Source organism: Mobula hypostoma, chromosome 12 (genome assembly GCF_963921235.1).
Source record: "Mobula hypostoma chromosome 12, sMobHyp1.1, whole genome shotgun sequence".
Taxonomy (NCBI): Eukaryota; Metazoa; Chordata; class Chondrichthyes; order Myliobatiformes; family Myliobatidae; genus Mobula; species Mobula hypostoma.
Window position 1 is genome coordinate 66,134,654 of NC_086108.1, and position 20,733 is coordinate 66,155,386.

Consider the following 20,733-nt stretch of genomic DNA (forward strand, 5'->3'; position numbering starts at 1 on the left):
CATTTCCAGCTATCGGCTTCTCACCGTTGCGAAATTTAAAAAAAGATCCCGATCGGGATCTGTGTCAGGAGGTCAGACAGTTGTGTTTTAGTATCAGTTCCAGTAACCGGAGGAATGGATTAGACTATACGAGCTCTAATCCATTCTTGGAAACGGCTGACTGTGTGTGGTTCATGCTTGAAAAAAGTCAGCAAACGTGCAGTGTAAGGGCAGAGATATTAACTAAATGACTGAAAGGGTTTAACATGTGACCTTCGCAATTACGGTAATTCAACCTGATCGCAGCTGCGGCCGTCTCTTTGAGTAACTGTAGTGATCTTACGACAAAATCTTTCTCAAATAAATTAGATACGTTTCACTTATTAAAGCGGCCCTATCGGGCTTTACCAATCTGTTCGACAGTTTTAAGTCAGCTAGACCATTAACCGAAACGGAACCGACTAACCAATCAGCTTTGCAATAAACTTCGGATACAGTGTTACAATTTTAGTTTCATTGAAAACAAGACTATATCGATTTTTTTATTATTATTCTTCGCGTTTTGCATTTTGTCTCTTGTCTGATTCGCCGATGTTTGAAAGAAAATAAGTCTTGGTGATAAAAAACGAAGTGTGCTCTTAAATGACAATCTAAGTCCAGGACCTCCCTTCATCAAACTGACGTTGCGGCTGTGTTTCCAAGACGATCGGTAAAGTAGATCCTTTGCAGAGTCGAACGGATTTCGCTTTCGAGCGACCACACCATATTGTTTAAGTTTCTGTAAGAGGAGAAGCGATTTAACTCCGAATACTTTTCTGAAGCCCCATACTTCCTTCTGCATTAATTTCATCTGAACATATTATCCATCCGCTGTCAGGTTTCTCAACTATCATGCATTCGAACAAAATAAAAGAATTATTTTTGGAATTTAGTGGTCACTAATCAGAAATTCACAAAACCATTTGATAAGACTATATGGCCAATGCATAGATATTACCCGTACGCAAATAAGATAGATAATATGATGTATACACGTATTCTTAATACAATACGAGAAATAGCAACATATATGGTAGTTGGTTTTCTCGCCTGAACTACATCTACAGCATTAACAGCAAGCGGGTGCAGCAAATCAAACATCGCTGAACACATCCCAGACAGCAAGAAATAACACGTGGCCTAGTTGTGATATATTGCGGAAATGATGCTACATTCAAAATTGTGCTGATCAGTTGTCGCTTTGTCAAAAACATCGGACACCGCAACAGAAATGATTCGAGGAATTTTTTGGTTAACTATCGGCACTCGATGCATCTTCCCTTTCCCAGTTAATAGTCTTTGGTTCTCAGTTCACGAGATTATCTTTTAAAAACAAGACACAATGAAACAAACCTTACCTTTACGTAACGAGCGAAACTTATTTTTAATCATCGCACGGCGCGGCGTGTAACGTTGCCACTACTTACATTACGAAATTGCATCACCACTTCAAAACGACCCGTGTCTACTTTTTCACCAATATTAATGATTCTATCGGAGAATATGCCGGAGCGGTTGCTTTTAATAGCGTCAATATCACTTAAATGAAATGCTTGCCCAGGTTACAAAAGTTGATAGTATCTAATACTCAAATCCCCGAATAGACACCTTCGTGCGTCCTCATTAGGCCGAGGTTCAACATCTGACAAACGCCAAATGTCACCTCGTGTTTTTCGTTGAGGAGTGTAGTTGCCATCCCGCTCCGTGAACCTAAAACCCTTAATGAGTTTTTTCTCTCTCCACAGGCCCGGGCTGTAATTCACAACACGTTTCAAGCAAATGAACACCGTTCGAACTTATTGCAGACCCGACCCCGTATTTTGATTTATTGCCACCCCCATTCACTTCTAAAGGGGCCAGCACATAGACATACTTTCGCCGTATTTAAAATATAACATTCACTGAGTGGGTAGCTGGGAAGGGCGGAGGGACTGCGGTTATATAATTAAACTTTTTCTGTTGCACGGACCCCGACGTGGAGCAGATAGGGGTGAAGTGGGGAGCAGAACCAGAAAGGGTTAAATTCAGAAAATTCAGAAATTCAGAAACATTGAGTTGCACTGCCAAAGAAAACTATTTAAGCTGCGCAGGGGAAAAAACGACGTGGTTTTACAGAAATAAACGCAATCCAATGACTGAGGTCAATAGTGCAAACTTTTTAAGACTAATGTTTATTTAGAAGAGTGATTGGTGTCTGCCTCGCTTTACTTGTGCCCCTGTGCCTGGATTCTAATAACTTTTCCAGATGCGCGCACAACAGCCAATGCAATAGCACGGCCTGCCAAAGCTAGCGTAAACTCCTATCAACATCTATCACTAACCAGTTGTAGCACTCAAAAACGCATGTATCATTCTGCTCGTTACTCCCTTCCCTGAGAAATAGTGGTTGAGATTAATTCCCTCGTGAAGAAAACAACTGAGTGATTTCTTAAAAAGAAAACATCCGGATTTTATTTTGCTGTGATATTTTATTGCCTGAAAATTATAAGGTATTAATCAACGCTTTTGCAAGAATATAAAAAAACCCAGATAAGAACTGAACCGTTGAATTCCCCCAAGCCGGGCAATACGGAGGCTCGATGAATTCTTTCGAGCCAGAAAAAACAAAGAGAACAACTTCTAACCAAATGCCTTCGAATGTTATTGAATATAAAGCCAGGGGGACATAAATCGCCATTACCGCCAGTAAAAAAAAAGTCGCTCCTTATTAAGTGAAATGGAATCCCGGTGCTTCGACAGGCGAAAAGTTCAAAGTAAACTAATAACTCATATCATTCAAATACTCTATGAAGCATCTCCGACTAGTAAGCATATACACTCTGTGATTTTTTATTCCATTTCTTGATGCTATGTTGTTGAATACTTTTGCCTTTTCTCCCAGATGCCAACCGGCTGCGCCTGTCTTTAACCTGCCCATATTGAGGTTTACAGTCTTACCTCTCTACATTAACTGTGCTTTCAATCCACAACGGCTGCCCGGCCTGGGGTGATTCAATGATTCATTTCTCTCCTGTCATTCTGCGCCAGCGGTCCGAGTACATTTTCGCTGCATGTTTTGTTTCTTTATAATTCCTGGTGGAGACATTTATTTTTGTTTGTACAACTGGAAAAACCATCGGAATCTTTCTTTTCTTAAAAAAAAATGGCCACGGGGTCGGGGGTGTCCAGTTCTCTTTAACTCAACTACGATTTACAATCTTACTTTAAAAAAAAACAAACCGCTCATTACCTTTCTGCGGTTTCATTCTTTAGTGGTCCGAGAATGAGAACTCGCTGAAAATATAAACGTTAGGCCGATGTTTGTGGGGTCTCCCAAAGGGTAGAGGGCAATCTTTCGGGTCCACGCTCTATTGGCGACCTTCCTCCTGCATTGGCGAACGCTTGGCCTATGCTACAGTTTGATGTTAAGATAAAAATCCCTTTTCAGTACTAGACTGGGGGGGAAAAATAAGCGTGTAGCTATGAGTCAAATGCTTTTCATTCAATTAAACGTTTGCTGGAGGTAATTCTTCCTAACAAAAATATTACATCATGGCTTTGGGTTGTTTTCCTTTCATGGGAAATAACATTGCAACATTCTCCTCAATAAGTAAGATCAAAATGTTCATGAAGCATTCGTTTTGACAAAATTATATTCACAACACATTCGCGTTGGCTTTAATTTATTCAAAAAATTCAAGGGTTAAATTTTAAATAAGAATGCAAACAGCCATGGCCAGTCTGAACTTTTGGAAAACAAAATTTACAGAGCTGGTAGTGGCCTGAGGACCTGGTGTAGAATTAAAGCTCCAGCAAGAGAAACACTTCCCGCTGCCATTTTAAAAGGAATCAGCTGCTGTGTAATCCAAACACCAAAGCTTTTCAGGCAAAAACCTATGTAAATAAAAGTAAATGGTGCTTGAATCTTAGTTCAGGATGGTAATGGTGGAGTGTTAGCAGGTCTTCTCGAATTACAATGGTGGCCTGCAAACCATGATCATCACCAATGCAGCCACCACCATGGGGTTCCCAACCATCCTTATGTGATATTCCTCCTCATGCCTTACGGCACATCGGCCAACACCCTTGCCATTTCTTTGGCATTTTATCTGTTTTTACAAGGCTATGCTGCTAGATCGATGCTCAACCAAGCACGGATGGAAAGTGTGCCAGGATCTGGCTAGATTTGAACCAGGACCGCTCGCCTTGAAGTGTGGCGCTGATGCCACTACACCACTGGCTGGCCAACCATTCTTATGCCATGGGCCAAGCTTGGGGTTCGTGGCCTTCAGGTTGGGAACCCCTGACATTGTAAACAGGCAAGGCTGAGTTATTGTCCCTGGACTAATCTTTCCATGCTGCAATATTTCAACTAATCTCCAATAAGCTTCCTGCTGGGGTGGAGCTAATTGACAAGACAAAAGAGAAACTATTCTATATAGCTCCACTCAGATTCAAGGTGTCTGCAACCTCAGGACATGAGTTGTTCTGTGCTAATGAAGCTTCATTAAGTATGTGCTCAAACGTGGGGCTCCAGTCACATGAACTCATTCACTGATACTTATGGGAATACCAAACTTGCAAAACAAAGATCCTCTCTCAGCCTCTCCCCACTATGTAACTCTGACTCCATACCTTCAGTGCACTAGCACAGCCTTTGGCTGTCTGGCAAAAAGCAGTTTCTGAGAACAATAGCTCAAATTTGGTACTAAGATCATAATCTACCTGATGACATTGATACCACTCGTACGCTTCAGAGAAAGGACTACCTGGAACAGATGCCTCAAAGTCCCAGAAAGATGTCACATTTCGAACCCTCCTTTCATCCCAAACCCTCCTTTCAAAATTGTAACCTCGCTACCAATTCTTGGAAATTCCTGGCCCATGACATAAATGGTGAATGCGTACACAGCATGGCAATGGGGCCGGCAGTCTCATTGTCAGAAGTACACAGATGCTCGGCAGAAAGGATCCATACTTTCAAAGCTACCCAGCCTCCATTCCATCAGGCTGCTTCTGCCCCACCTGTGGATAGCTCATCTTACTCCTCAGAATCCACTGTAAGCAGTAAAAAGCAATGTCATTATCAGCTGTGAAAACAAAAAAAAACTTTAGAAGAAGAAGGAGACAAAAACTGAACAGGAGAACTGCAGAAATTCGGGATAGGTAAGATCCTTTTAACTTTTTTGTCACTCCACTCAGGCTCTCCTTGAGGCCATTAGGTGTCTGAATCCAATGAACTTCATCAGGATGTTAATTTGCTATCACTAGCTTTTTGCTTCCAGATTGGCTGATGTGTTGGAATACCCTGTAGGATGGTCTCCAAACAATTAAAAAGCAACACTGCCGTAGTGCTGACTTTGGTGGGATGAAAAATCGATGAAATTTGAAAGATAGCTAATCAAATACCCTCCAAATTTTCTCTCTATATTAAGTGAATGGGAAAGTTGGGTGAGAAGCAAATGGATAATGAATTCATATAATCACCCATACTTCAAAAAGGTTGGAATTTCTACCAACCAGGAATTTCTATTAACCGGGAATCAGGCCACAATGTCCCGTCTATTGCAAAGAATCCTATAGTGTGCATAGGACTTAGCTGGTGCTTTTTATAGAATGTAACTCTCTCCCACTTGCACAGAAGAAGATTTCACATTAACATTATTAAATAGTTAATGGCCCACCATTCCACACACATATATTAGGTACATTCTGCTCAAAGTAAAATGAAACATTGAAATAAAATGTTCACATTTTGATATTGTCTTTACACTAATTAATGAAAAAGAACAGTAGTTGTCACCTAAGGCAATTGAAAATAGGAATTAAGTCACTACTTCAGGCTTCTGAAAAAAAATTTGTCCTGATTTGATACTTAATATTATTTTTTAGAATGTGTTTATTATAGCTGAGGTGGCCTGAACTTCTCGTAGGTATAGACATAATCTACAAATAAAATAAGGGGCAACCTATCCTGCTTAAGCTCTGTTTAATGTTAAACAGTGTCCCAAACTAATCAATAGAAACCCAGGAATTAAAGTTGAAAATCTATTTCTTTGTTGCTAGATCATATTCCACGTGCAAGTAATGACAGCGAAATGTTGTTCTTCTACAAGTCTATGTTTGAACTTAGAATAAAATGAAACTCTAAAGATCTGCTTATCCCGCAATGATTGGCAAGGTGTATTGTATGGCACTTGATGAGAAGGCTTAAGCTTTCTTTTGTCCAAGAACATTTAAAGAGTATAATGTGAGAGAATCCAGGCTGCACAATTCGTATTTAGTTTGCTCCAACGATGATACAACCTCTTGAAATTCGGCAGATTTAAGGACCTATAGGCACCATTCAAGTGCACGTTCTTTTATTTTGTAGTTAATAACAGGGTGAAGTAATTGAAAACCTGAATTGGGACAACACATGCTAGACAGAGCTGCTGTGCATTATTAGCCTAATAGCACATGAGTCTCCACATTATATTTGAAATGTGTGAAATCTGCAGGATTTCAGATTGGAGAAGAGTATAATTATACACCAAAGACCAATCAGTCAAATAAAACATTCAATCTAGTAAATATAAAACACTCTCCTTTGTGCCTTTGAAGTACTTAAAAAATTACAGAGGCAAAATCCCAGGTTAGAAAGGTTATTGAAACTGGAATACATGGTGATAAAATACAAAAATCAATCACTAACCCTAAAATATTGTTGATGCTTCAATCAAAAGCAATTTTCCTAATACTAGAGTCCAATTTGATTATTAGTATAGGTACTGTGCAAAAATAATGACTAATATGTGAACCTAAAACTTTTCTGTTAATTTTCTCCTCACTTTCACTTTGACTCATTGCTGATAATCTAACAATTGTTCTCCAGCTTTTGACTGATATCATTCATGTTCAGTTATTACTTGCATGTTTTGACAGACAGAAAGTTCTCCCATGTTAAGGAAGGGCTAGAAGTAGAGAAGATTGGGAGTGGTGGAATGCTGTTGTAGTTAACGTCTGTCACCTTTTCTTTCACCTTTTCTACATTAGCTAATATTTTCATGGGGATCATAGGTTATCAAAAATTCAGGGCAAGACAGTGTCCAACAGACAGTCACCAAATACAATTATATTATCCAACTACAAGCCAAGCTAAGATCAGCCTTTTCAATATACTGTAACTAGAGTAACACGTATAAAATGCTGGCGGGAACTCAGCAGGTCAGGTAGCCTCTACGGAAATGAAAAAGCAGTTGATGTCTCGGGCTGAGACCCTTCATCAGGACTGGAAAGGAAAGGGGAAGAAGCTGGAATAAGAAGGTTGGGAGAGGGAAGGGGAGATGAAATAAGAAGCTGGGAGGTGATAAATAGAAAAAGCAAAGGGCTGGAGATGAAGGAAAATGATAGGAGAGGAGAGTGGATCATGGGAGAAAGGGAAGCTGCAGGGACAACAAGGGGGAGGTGATAGGCAGCTGAGGAGAAGAGGTAAGAGGCCAGAGTGGGGAAATGAAGAATAGGGAAGGGAGAAGGGAAAAAAATTACCATGTGTTGGAGAAAATGGATATTCATGCCTTCAGGTTGGTGGCTTTGTGGATGAAATATGAGGTGCTGCCTCTCCAGACTGAGAGAGGTCTCATCATGACAGAGGAGGATGTCATGAGCTGACAAGCCGGAATAAGATTGGGGATTGGATTTAAAATAGTTTGCCATTGGGAAATTCTGCTTTTTGTAGGTACTGCTGAGGTGCTCGACAAAGTGGTCCTCCATTCTACGTTGGATCTCATCAGTGTAAAGCAGGCCACAAACTGAGCCCTGGATGCAGTAGTAGACCCTAACATCTCAGCAATACCTGTCTGTCCACCTATTTTTGTGCTGTCTGCAAACTTGGCCACAAACCCATCAACTCTGCCATCCAAATCAGTGACATAGAATGTGAAAAGAGGTGGTCCTAACACCAGTCCCTGTGGAACACCACTAGTCACTGGAAGCTAAACATAAAGTCCCCCTTCATTCACACACTTTGCCTCCTACCAATCAGCCAATTTTCTATCCATCCTCGTATCATTCCTGTAATACTATGAGCTCTTGTTATGCAGCCTCGTGTGTGGTACCTTGTCAAAAAGGCCTTCTGAAAAACCAATTAAACAACATCCATCAACTCTCCTTTGTCTATCTTTCCTGTTATTTCCTCAAAGAATTCTTACAGATTCGTCAGGCAAGATTTTTCCTGAAGGAAACCATGCTGACTTGGGCCTATTTTATTATGTGCCTCCAAGTACTCTGAAATCTCATCCTTAATAATGGACTCCAACGTCTTCCCAACCACCGAGGTTAGGCTAACTGGCCTATAATTTTCTTTCTTCTGTCTCCCTTCCTTCTTTAAAAGTGGAGTGACATCTGCAATTTTCCAGTCCTCTGAATCTAGCGGTTCTTGAAAGATCATTACTAATTCCTCCACAATCTCTTCAGCTACCTCTTTCAGAATCATGGGGTGCAGTCTATCTGGTCCAGGTGATTTCAAAATTCAAAGTAAATTTATTATAAAATTACATACATGTCGCCATATACAACCCTGAGATTCATTTTCTTGCGGACATACTCAATCAATAAGTCCACAATAGAATAATAACTATAATAGAATCATTGAAAAAGCACACCAGCTGGGCATTCAGCCAGTGTACAAAAGACAACAAACTGTGCAAGTACAAAAATAAAGAAAGAATAGTACTAAACAAATAAGCAATACATTTTGAGAACATGAGATGAAGAGCCATTGAAAGTGAGTCCATGGTTTTCGGGAACATTTCAGTGATGGTGCAAGTGAGGTTGAGTGAGGTTATTCCATTTGGTCCAAGATGCTGATGGTTGAGGGGTAATAACTGTTCCTGAACCTGGTACTGTGAATCCTGTGGCTCTTGAAAGCACACACTCTGCGATTCAGGATCAGCTTCTTACCCTCTGCCATACCATTCCTAATTAGACATTGGACTCATAACACTACCACACGTTTTCTTTTGTATATGATTCCTGTTTTGCACCATTTCTAATCTAACTATTTAATATACATATATATACTTACTGCAAATTAATTTTTTTCTTTCTTCATTATCATGTATTGCATTGATTTGCTGCTGCTAAGTTAACAAAATTCACAACATATGCTGATGAAAATAAACCTGATTCTGTTTCTGTACCTTCTTCTTGAAGGCAGCACCAAGAAGAGAGCATGGCCTGGGTGCTGGGGGTCCCTGATGATGGATGCTGCTTTCCTGCAACAACGATTTATGTAGATATGCTCAGTGATGGGGAGGGCTTTACCTGTGATGGATGGGCTGTATCCTTGACTTTTTGTAGGGTTTTCTATTCAAGGACATTTGAGTTTCCATACCAGGCTGTCAATATACTCTCCACAACGCATCTATAGAGGTTTGTCAAAGTTTTAGATATCTTCACAAAAATTCCAAGGAAGTAGAAGTGCTGCCATGGTTTCTTCATAATTGTACTTTTGTGCTGGGCCCAGCAGAGGTCCTCCGAAATGATAACACCAAGGACTTTAAAGTTGCTGAACCTGTCCGTCTTTGATCCTCTGATGAGGACTGGCTCATGGACTGGTTTCCTTCCCATGAAGTCAATAATCAGCTCCTTATATGCTGATTCATCACTACATTTGATTCTGTCCGCAACAGTGTTGCCATCATGCAACTTGAATATGGCATTGGAGCTGTGCTTAGCCACACAGTTGTAAGTATAAAGTGAGTAGAACAGGGTCTAAGCACGCAGCCTGTGGTGCACCGGTGCTGATGGAGATTGTGGAGGAGATGTTGTTGCCAATCCAAGCTGACTGGGTCTTAAAGTGAGGAAATCAAGGACCCAATTGCCGAAGGAAGCAATGAGGTCTTGAAGCTTATTGATTAGTTTCGAGGGGATGATGGGATTGAATGCTGAGCTATAGTCGATAAAGAGCACCCTGATGTATGCAGCTTTGCTGTCCAGATGTTCCAGGGTTGAATGAAGAGCCAATGAGATGGCATCTGCTGTTGATCTGATGCACTGGAAAGCAAACTGGAGAGAATCCAGTTTGCTTCTACATACCTTCAGACGTTTTATCTTCCCAAGCACATCTGCCTATCACCCCCCTTTCTCCCATGATGCACTCTCCTCTCCTGTCAGATTCTTTCTTCTCCAGACCTTGCTTCAACCCCCTCCCCCACCCATCTGGCTTCCCCTATCACCTTCTAGCTTGTCCTCCTCCTCTTCCCCCACCTTCTTGTCCCCCTTCTTTTCCAGTTCTGATGAAGGGTCTTGCCCCGAAACGTCATCTGTTCATTTATTTCCATAGATTTTGTTGCTCTGAATTTCTACCATCTGTGGCATGTCTTGTATTTGATTGTATGACCAGCCTGTATCATTTGTAAATTGCCATTTAGTGAAATGTCTGTAGCAAATTGTTGAATTCATCTGGAATTTGTTCATTCTGTGCCTCTGAATGAAAAGCAAAACCCACTGCTTTGAATAATAAAAAATTGTAAAATTCTATTAGGTTGATATTGAAAACTTCCTTTTAATGTCCTTCTCTAAGTACATTGTACTCAAAGGAACATAATATAGCTTTCAAGATGATATTATCTTTTACAAATTAGTGATAATAATAATACAGAATTCTTTTGCAGAGCGAGGAAGCAGTTGCCCTATATTTTAATGAAAGTTTCAGTGGATCATTAACTGTTTCTCTCTTCACAAATGCTGCCTGAGTGCTGAGTATTTCTGTCATCAGATTTCAAATTTCAAACATCAGAAATACTTTGTAATTACAAGATTAGCAGCTACAGGGTGCATAGAATATTTGGCTAAATGGAGTAACACTATATCACAGGAGGAGCTTGGTATGGAGAGATGTGGAGCATTCTGCTGTCTCAGCAACACATTTTAATCTGGGGCAGAGATTAATTTAAAGAGCCTCTTATTGAAAAATGTTATAAGACTCAAATGCATATGCAAAGTCATCTGAGGCACTTATGGAGCATTTGAGTTTTATTCTATTTGTTTTTTTGCCAGAAAGGATTCATCCAATACTTCCTTCTTTGAAATGACTTAACTACTTGCAAGGTCTCATAGATCTTGCTTATAGACTCCAGAAGTATAATAGGAAATCCAAAGTGTAAAGCAGCAATAACGAAATCACAGTATTACAGCTTTCTAAGTAACCAATACTGACTTAACAAAATATGCTAATTGACTTTGACTTATCTTCTCTCTAACAGTTTTGAACGTGAAACAGAAACAGAAACTGCTGGAAACACTCAGTAGTGCAGGCATCATCCGTGGGAGCAGATGTTTCAGGTTTTGATGAAAGGGTCTGGATCTCAGACGTTAATTCTCTTTCTCTTTCCAAAGGTGCAACCTGACTTGTTGAGTGTTTCCAACATTTTCTGTTTCCAATTCAGGTTTCCAGCATCTTTGGCTTTGTTGATCTTCAGCTTTTGAGCAGGCTGTGCGCCTTGATACGAACATTACTTATTTAAAAAAAAACTGTGAATTTTTTCTTTTGTTTGACTAATCACTGAACTCTTGCTCTATTTTCATTAAGAACTTCAAAATCAAAAACTTCACATGAATGAAGTATTCCCTGACTTCACCCCTTGATAAAATGACTATAAAATTAAGTTTGTGGGTGCTTGAAAGGATTCATCAGCAAGACGAAATTTGTCTTCCCTACCCTCTACACTGCAGAATCATTCCAACTTACGCTCTTCCAAGGGCAGTATATCTTTTATGTTTCATGCTCAAAACTAAATGTTAAAAAACTAGATAAAGTTTAACAAAGACCCTTAAACAACTAAAACATCCGTTCTCCAGTTTTAAATTTTGTAGCTATGTACAAGTTTTTGACAATTTGTGTTAATAGAAAGTTATGTTCTCATTTTCTTAATCTTATTTATTTCTCTTACATCCAAAGTGATCAACATCACAGACTTCCATGTTGAAATTCATCTGCTACATTTTGGGACACATATCTGGTCTGTATCTGACCCTAAACAATTTTCTGTTTCCATCCAAACAACTAATCATATTTCTAACTTAGTATTGTAGAGTCTTAGAACATGACAGTACAGAAACAGGCCCTTCAGCCCATCTAGTCTGCTAAACTATTAAGCTGTCTAGTCCCATTGACCCCAGATCATAACCCTCCATACCCCTCCCATCCATGTACCTATCCAAATTTCTCGTGTTGAAATTGAACCAACATCCACCACTTGCGCTGAAAATTTATTCTACACTCTCACCACTGAGTTATGAAGTTCTCCTCATGTTTCCCTTAAACTTTTCATTTTTCACCCTAAATCCAATTGTAGCCTCACCTAACCTCAGTGGAAAAAACCTGTTTGCATTTACTCCATCTAAACCTCTCATAATTTTGTATGCGCACAATCTATAAAATCTTACCGCGATCTTCCACAGTCTAGAGAATAAAGTCCTAACCTGTGTAACCTTGCCATATAACTTAGGTCCTTAAGTCCCAGCAATATCCTTGTAAATTTTCCCTGTACTCTATCTATCTTACTTGCATCTTTTCTGTGGGTGGGTAACCAAAACTGCATACAATGCTCCAAATTAGGCCTCAGCAACAATTTCAACATAACATCCCATCTCCTGTACTCAATACATTGATCTATGAAGCTCAATATGCCAAAAACATTCTTTATGATCACGACCCTATCATCTTTACTGATAACTTCCTCAAAAACACTGTAAGTTTGGTTAGATATGATTTAAGATTTCCTCCATCTCTTTCAGCTCCATGCATAGATGACCACTCTTATCCTCCAATTTTGTCCCTTGTTATCTTTTTGTACTTAATATATCTGTACTCTGAACTGGCAACTGAAGCTGCCCAGAATGGCTGGAAGACCAGGGTTTTCCCTGTAGAAGTGGGATGCAGGGGATTCATTGCTACATCTACGACCAGTCTATTGAAGAAGATGGGGGTGAGGGGTCACTCCCTCCAACAAGCAATTAAGTCCTTGTCAAATGCAGCAGAAGAAAGCAGCAATTGGATTTGGATTAAAAGGAAAGACAACAACTAGGCTGCAAGATGAAGACAGGAGGGTATGGAACTGAGTGGGGTGTATCTGGGACACCAGGTAGCACCGTTGAGCCCTCTGGAGACGTCGTGGGCTTATCAACGAAACGTCAAAGAAGGAGGGTGCCCACTTGATGACCCCAATGACGTACCGACCCTCCCTCCTTGTCACCACTCCAAACCCACTGCCAACATTGAGAGTGCCAACTTACCATAGGGATTGAAACATCAAGTCCTAGTAGCTCTACTGCAGAAGCCCTCAGGATTCTTATTCACCATGTCTGCTAGGGAAATCTCAAGTCTTCTTTTAACCCTCCTGATTTCCTTCGTAACTGTTCTCTTGCAATTCTTACACTCCTCAAGTACTTCATTTGTTCCTGCCTGCCTGTACTTGCAATGCACCTCCTTCTTTTTCCTAACTAGGGCCTCAAAATCTCTTGAAAGCCAAGGTTCCCTAAACCTGTTATACTTGCCTTTTATTCTGACAGGAACATACAAACTCTGTACTCTCAAAATTTCACTTTTGAAGGCTTCCCACTTACCAAGTACACCCTGCCACAATCCACACTTATCAGATCTTTTCTGATACCATCAAAATTGGCCTTTCTCCAGTTTAGAATCTTAGCTCAAGGACCAGTCCTATCCTTTTTCCATAATTACATTGAAACTAATGGCGAAGTTCATCACACAATCTTCTGTCACCTACCCTGTCTCATTTCAAAATAAGAGATCTAGTTCACACTCTCTCTAGGTGGAAATTCTATATACTGATTAAGGAAACTTCCATGAACATATTTGACAGACTTTTTCCCATCCAGCCCTTTTACAGTATGGGGGTGCCAGTCAACATGTGGAAAGTTAAAATCACCTACTGTGACAATCTTACTTTCTTGCAACAGTCTGGGATCACTCTGCAATTTGCTCCTCTAAATCCCGTGGACTGTTATATTATAGACTGTACGGGGGGAGGGTGGGGGGATTTAAACTAGAGTTGCAGGGGAATGGGAACCAAAGCTTCAGAACAGAGAGCGGAGTGGCTGTGGAGAAAGCCTACATACAAATTCAGAAATCGAAAGGTTGAGTAAGGTGGGACTAATCCCGTTAGGATATTAGACCTCATCCAGCTCAGGTGCAAACTATCACTTCTGTACAGATCCCACCTTTCCTAGAAGACAGCATAAAGATCCCAAAATCTTAAGCCCTCCCTCCTGCTGCATCTCCTTAGCTATGTGTTAAACCATATAATCTTCCTATTTCTGGCCTCATTAACACATGGCATGGGTAGCAATCCTGAGTTTATAACCCTGGAAGTCCTTTTCTTTAACTTAGCACCTAACTCCATGAATTCACTTTGCAGAACCTCATCACGCTTCCTACCTATATCATTGGTACCGACGTGGACCACAACTTCTGGCCGCTCATCTTCCCTCTTAAGATTGCTATGGACTTGATCCAAGATATTCTTGACATTGACACCTGGGAGGCAACACACCATCTGAGAATCCCATTCTCATCCAGAGAACCTCTTCCCTGTTCCCCTAACCATTGAATCCTCTGTCACTACAGCTCGCCTCTTCTCCCCCTTCCTTTCAGAGCCACAGAGCCAGACTCGGTGCCAGAGACCTAAATGCTGTGGCTCTCCTCTGCTACGTCATTCCTCCCAATAGTATTCAAAGTCTTATACAAAGCCACATGGATACTCTACACTGGCTGCCTATGCCCTTTTCCCCTCCTGGTGGCCACCCAGTTACCTGTGCACTGCACCTTGGGTGTAGCTACATCCCTGAATGTCCTGCCTATCAGCGCCTTAGCCTTTCAAATGATCTGGAGTCCATCCAATTCCAGCTTCAACTGCTTAACGTAGTCCATTAGAAGCTGCAGCTGAATGCACTTCTTGCAAGAGTATCCATCAAGGATACTGGAGTTTTCCTTGCCTTCCCACATCCTGCAAGAGGAGCATTTCACTACTCTGCCTGGCAACCCCTCTGCTTTAAATGTGCAATAAGAAAGAGAGAATAAATAACAAAAATAAAATCCACCTACGGTCTACACCTCATCTCACCAAAGCCTCAACTCCCCACTCACATAATGACCACTTCACTTAAATCTAACTTCTTTTTATTGGATCTTGCCAAGTGCCTAATTATGCGCAACCTAGGTCTCTTCAGGAACTGTGGCTGTGGCGTGCAAAATGTGCCTTCTGCCGCCGCTTGCTTCTTTTAAGCTCTTTCTTCCTCACAATGCAATATGGATATTCAATTCTCTATTATTTTCATTTGTCAATAATATCTACATATGAAACATAAAGGATTCAGTACTGTTTTCTGAAGGTCTCCACATTATATCTCAGCATTTAGAGAACATAAGTATAGTCCCTATTCTTATTGTTTTTAAATCTTTTTATTTCCCTTTCCTCCTCTAGCCCTATAACAGACCAAATAATAGTCCTCCACTTCTGCTCTCTTGAGTACACAAATATGTAAGGTGCAAACTCAGCTGCCAACAACTTACTGCCTTCCTCTAAATTCATATGCTCTGGATGTGGCCTTTGAAACTAAATTGCCACCCCTTTAACATTGCTGAGTCAAAGTCCTACAATGCCCTGCCCAAGTACATTGAACCTCCGCTGTTCAAAAAGGTGGCTCACCCAACAGGCTGTCTTCTTGATCATCTGCAGTTCTTCTGGTGAAAAGGGGGAGGGGAAACCGTAGTTCTGGAAGTCCATGTGTTTACTCTCCTGTTCTTCCTGGTGGTAAAAGTTACAGCGCTGGGAGGGGTTGTTGGAGCTTCTTGTTGTGTAACTGCAGTAAAATCTTTAGATGATGCACATTTCATGCAAGGTGAGCCAATGGAGGATTGATTGACTACTTTGGGTGGTGGTGGGGATGCCAATTAAGTTGACCTGCTTTGTCATGGATGATAAGATGGTTCTTGGATATTGCAGGAGTCACGCTCATTCAAGCAGTTGGCAAGCATTCCATTACACTCCAGTTCTGTGCCTTAAATATGACAGAAATACTTTAGAATGTCAGAAAATGAGTGATATGTAATAGGGTACCACATAATTTATGCAGCCCCAAAATATATGTGTTGATTGTAGTTGACTTCATGGTCAATGTATCCCTCAAGTTGGTGAGGGAACTTGTAATAGTAATGGCATGGAATGTCAAATGTGCATAGTTAGATTTTCTCTTATTGGAGATGGACTTTGCTTAATGTTACCTTGCTACATATCAGCTATTGCCTATTTGCTATCAAGATCTTTGTCATAAATGCAAGGATTGCTTTTTTTTACAAGCAGCTGTGAATTAAGTTGAACATTCTGGAATCATTATTGTATAACTACCTTATGACCATATGAAGGACGGAAGGTCATTGATGTACTAGCTGAAGATGACTGGGCCAAGCATGTTGCCCTAAGGAACTCCTGCAATGATGTCATGTGACTGGATAATTAACCTCCAATGAAAATAAGCATTTTCCTTTATGAAAGATATGTTCCAGCAATTAAAGATTTTTCCTCAATGCCAATTGATTAGATTAATCAAGGTTCCTGTAACTATATAAATGAATTTATTGTTCTCCTGGTATCTCCCATCTTTCAACTAATTAGTAATCCACGGCACAAAGTTACGGGCAATTCCATTCTTCTTAATTCTAATATTCCTTTGCAAAAACCCAATAAAAGCCTCTTAGACATATTTTTCCCCACTGTGAGAAGTGGGATTTTTCTGCACCGTTTCGAGTGCTTCAATGTCTATCTTGCATTTCAAATGCATAACTTCAGTTATGTTAATTGACATGGCAATGTCAGATCAATAACTTTAATGTGGTTTATATAAAAGGAAGTCATGGCATATAAAACTTCAGTCAGCCCACACTTGGAGTATTGTGTGTAGTTCTGGTTGTCCCATTATAGGAAAGTTATGGAGATTGCTGAGAGAGTGTAGATGAGGTTTACCAGGATGCTGTCTAGACTAGAGGGTGTGAGCTATAATAAAGGATAATATGTATACTAGGCACCACAGTAGCCGAGCAGTTAGCGCGACGCTATTACAGCTCGGGGCATCAGAGTTCGGAGTTCAATTCTGATGTCATCTGCACCTCCTCCCCACGGAATGCATGGTTTTTTTCCCAGTACACCAGTTCCTCCCACAAACCAATGGCATACCGGTTAGTAGGTTAAATTGTCCTGTGATTAGGCTAAGATTAAGTCGGGGGTTGCTGGTTGGCAAGGCTCGAAAGTCTGGAAAGGTCTGTTCCATGCTGCATCCCGAAATAAAAAACAAATCAAAATAAATACATGTTCTCCCTAGAGTGTCAGCGGCTAAGGTGAAACCTGATATCGGCTTTTAAAATTATAAGTGGTAGTGAGTCAGAATCTTTTCCCCAGGGTAGAACTGTCAAACACCAGAGGACATAATTTTGCTCTGGGCCCCCCCAACCCCCTCCCAGTCTGTCAAAAGGTTTGTTTAATTTTAAGTTGGTGGGTGGGGTTTAAAGGTGTCGTGAAGGGCAATTTGTTTACACAGAGAGTGGCAGGTTACAAGGGCTAATAGTAGAATCCCGCAGTTTGCTAGAGTTTAGGAGGCTTTTAGATAGACACATGAATATGGATGATCTACAGGAGTATGATAAGTATTATAAATTGGCTTCAGTATTGTCACAATAGTATGAATCAAAAAGCCTGTCCAGTGCTGTACTGTTCTATGTTCTATGCTCGAAATGTCTTTCTGAGTTTAAATCAAAATTTCTTTCAGTTGTTTGTTTTGCATCTTTCGTCCAATGACAAATAAACAATCAAATGTTTAGCCATTTATAGAGGTCAAGTGTGTAAAATTATTGGATACTGATCATTATGACTCAAAATGGTTGTAATATTAATAAATAGGATTTTAAAGCTATTCATATTGGAGCAATAGAGCTACACAGTATCAAAATCATTTAGCCCATCACATCCATGCTGACTTCCTTGTCCATCTGCACTATTTCCGTTTGCCCACTGTCTCCTAAACCTCTTGACTGTATCTAAGTCCACCATCTCCTTTCGCAGTAAGTTCCAGAAATCAACCACTCTCTTATGAAAAAGGTTCCCCTCAAATTCCCTTTAAAATTCTTTCCTCTCATTTCAAACCTATGCCTTCTTTTTTTGCCAATCCTACCATGGGAAAAGATCTGATCACCCATCTTATTTATGCACCTTATAGTTTTATGTATCTCTATCAAGTCACCCTCTCAGTCTTTTTCTAACTGGTGAAAACCTGCTTAGCCTACCCCATCTCTCCCCATGACTGAAGTCCTCTAATCAAAGCAGCTTCCTAGTGAGTCTCCTCTGCACACTCTCTATTACAACCCATGTCTTTCAATAAGTAGTGATCAAAACTCAAAGGTTTCAAAGGTACATTTAATGTCAGAGAAATGCATACAATATACATCTTGAAATACTTTTTCTTTGCAGATGTCCACGAAAATAGAGGAGTGCCCCCAAAGAATCAATGACAGTTAAATGTTAAAACCCCAAAGCCCCCCTCAGCTCCCCGCTCCCATGCATAAGCAGCAACAAAGCAACAATCCCTCCTCCCCCACGAACAAAATAAAAGCATCAGCACCTACCACAGAATGCTCAAGCGTGCAGCAAAGCATCAGCAAAGACTTGCAGTACCCCAAAGACTACTCGTTCACCCGGTATTCAACATACCACAGGCTCTCTCTCCCTAATAAGGGAAAAAGAGGTGTCTCCATTTCACAGCAAAAGGGGAGACATAGCAAACAGCTCACTGATTTATGGTGTTAAAAGTCTGTTGCGTCACTTTTTCCGGGCTCTGTGCCCAAAGAAATCGGGTCTCTAGGCACACAGCCAGCAGCTAGCTCGCTGCTTTCGATCTTCCATCTCCCACGACACACTGAATTCCTGCAGAGGCACCGATCTTCAGTCCACCTATCTCCAGAGCCATGAGATCCCGGAATTCTGAAGGCGAGCTAATCTCCTAGGCCGCATCCTTGGTATATCACAAAAAGAGCAGTCATGAAACCCTGAGAGCAGGTCCCATTCCCACAAAGAACAAAAGTCAGGGTGTAACTCCAGGTCAGGGTCTTCACAAGAACCCTGAATGACAAAAATAGAGATACTGAATGACAAAAATAGAGATATTAAAGATAGAAATAGAGCTGTTTCCGAAGATGCAAGCAGAGGAGTCGCCGTTAGGCACCATTGTCTCTCCTAAGCTCGTCCAGTACTCCAATACTGCACACAATACTCCAAATACAGGTTAATTATGTTTTTTAATGTTGCAACATAATATTCTAACTTCTATATTATGTGCCACAAAATATTAACACAACCATGCCCTAGGCCTTTCCTTATTACTCGATTACTTGTGCTACCATTTTCTGTGAACTGTGGACTTTGAAACTCCAGTGTTCTTCTGATCAACATTTCTTAGCATCCTATCAATTACTGCACATTCCCTTGCTTATTGGACTTCTAAAAATACATCACCTTGCACTTATCAGGATTATATTTCATCTTCCAGTTCTGTGCCCAAGTTTCCATCTGATCTATAATGGTTGTAACCTTAGACAACCTTCCTTACTGTCTACAACACCAACATTTATGACATCCACATATGTTATTGTTAAATTTACGTCACTTGCCTTATATTTCGGCGTTCTATTCAGCAGGCATGGTTGTAATTTCCTTCAGTAAATGAACACAAATATTGCAGTTACCAACAAATTCCCAGAACCATTTCAACCCTGTTAATCTTTTGATCTAACTTGGCAGTTAAATTACTGGTTGAGGAATTAATTCCTCCTTTCCAAAGGGGTAAGTTTTTAACTTGCCATTTGGTATAACCTGATGCCATGGGTCATTTGCCTATTCTAGAAAAGCCTACTATTGACTTCATTTCTATTGAAGTCAGTAGAAATGAAGACTGGAAGATTAAGAGATTAATGTAGAACAGTTAACCTGATAAAAAGTGGGCAACTTTATGTACCATTCAACACAGGAACCCTACGGCATCATAAAGGCAACACTCATGTTTGCTCAGAGCAGTACCATTCATGTTTTCATTAACTATACAAATTTACAAAGCATGCAATATATTTATGCATTGAGGCATAAGTATGCTCTATATGATTTGTTCTCTGAGAGTGGGGAGAACACTTACATAGTGTAAATGGCGTTCAAAATTTGAACTTTGGAAACAGAAGCTGTGTAACCTAAATAACCATATGATTCCTGACCTTTGAGTCTTGAGTGATGAGGATTAGAACATTGGGATAAGTTTATTAAAATTTTTAGTTAGAGATGCAATAAGGACCAGGCCCTTACACCCCAATGAGCTGCACTGCCCAGAAGCCCACCTATTTAACCCTAGCCTAAGCAGAGGTCAATTTATAATGACCAATTAACCTAGTAACCGGGGTGCCTTTGGTATGGGAACTGTACTTCCCTCAATCGCAGGACTCTGCAGAGAGTGGTGCAGACAGCCCAGCACATCTATAGATGTGAACTTCCCACTATTCAGGGCACTTACAAAGACAGGTATGTAAAAAGTGCCCGAAGGATCATTGGAGACCCAAGTCACCCCAACCACAAACTGTTCCAGCTGCTACCATCCGGGAGAAGGTACCGCAGCATAAAAGCCAGGACGAACAGGCTTCGG

General features: G+C 40.5%; 1 protein-coding gene and 1 long non-coding RNA gene across 3 annotated transcripts in view; one reads left to right on the plus strand and one right to left on the minus strand.

The window, feature by feature from the left end:
• foxd2 (forkhead box D2) overlaps positions 1–20,733 on the plus strand; it is a 42,792-nt gene that overhangs the window by 11,009 nt on the left and 11,050 nt on the right. The gene's annotated exons all lie outside the window — the stretch shown is intronic.
• The window catches only part of LOC134355192 (uncharacterized), a 143,997-nt gene that overhangs the window by 5,256 nt on the left and 118,008 nt on the right, over positions 1–20,733 (minus strand). The window contains exon 1 of one of the 2 annotated variants that reach the window (XR_010019973.1): positions 3,248–3,482. The exons of the other annotated variant lie outside the window; for it this stretch is intronic. This is a non-coding gene — a long non-coding RNA (uncharacterized LOC134355192). Of the gene's footprint in view, positions 1–3,247; positions 3,483–20,733 lie in introns of those variants that run through there. 2 annotated transcript variants of the gene reach the window in all.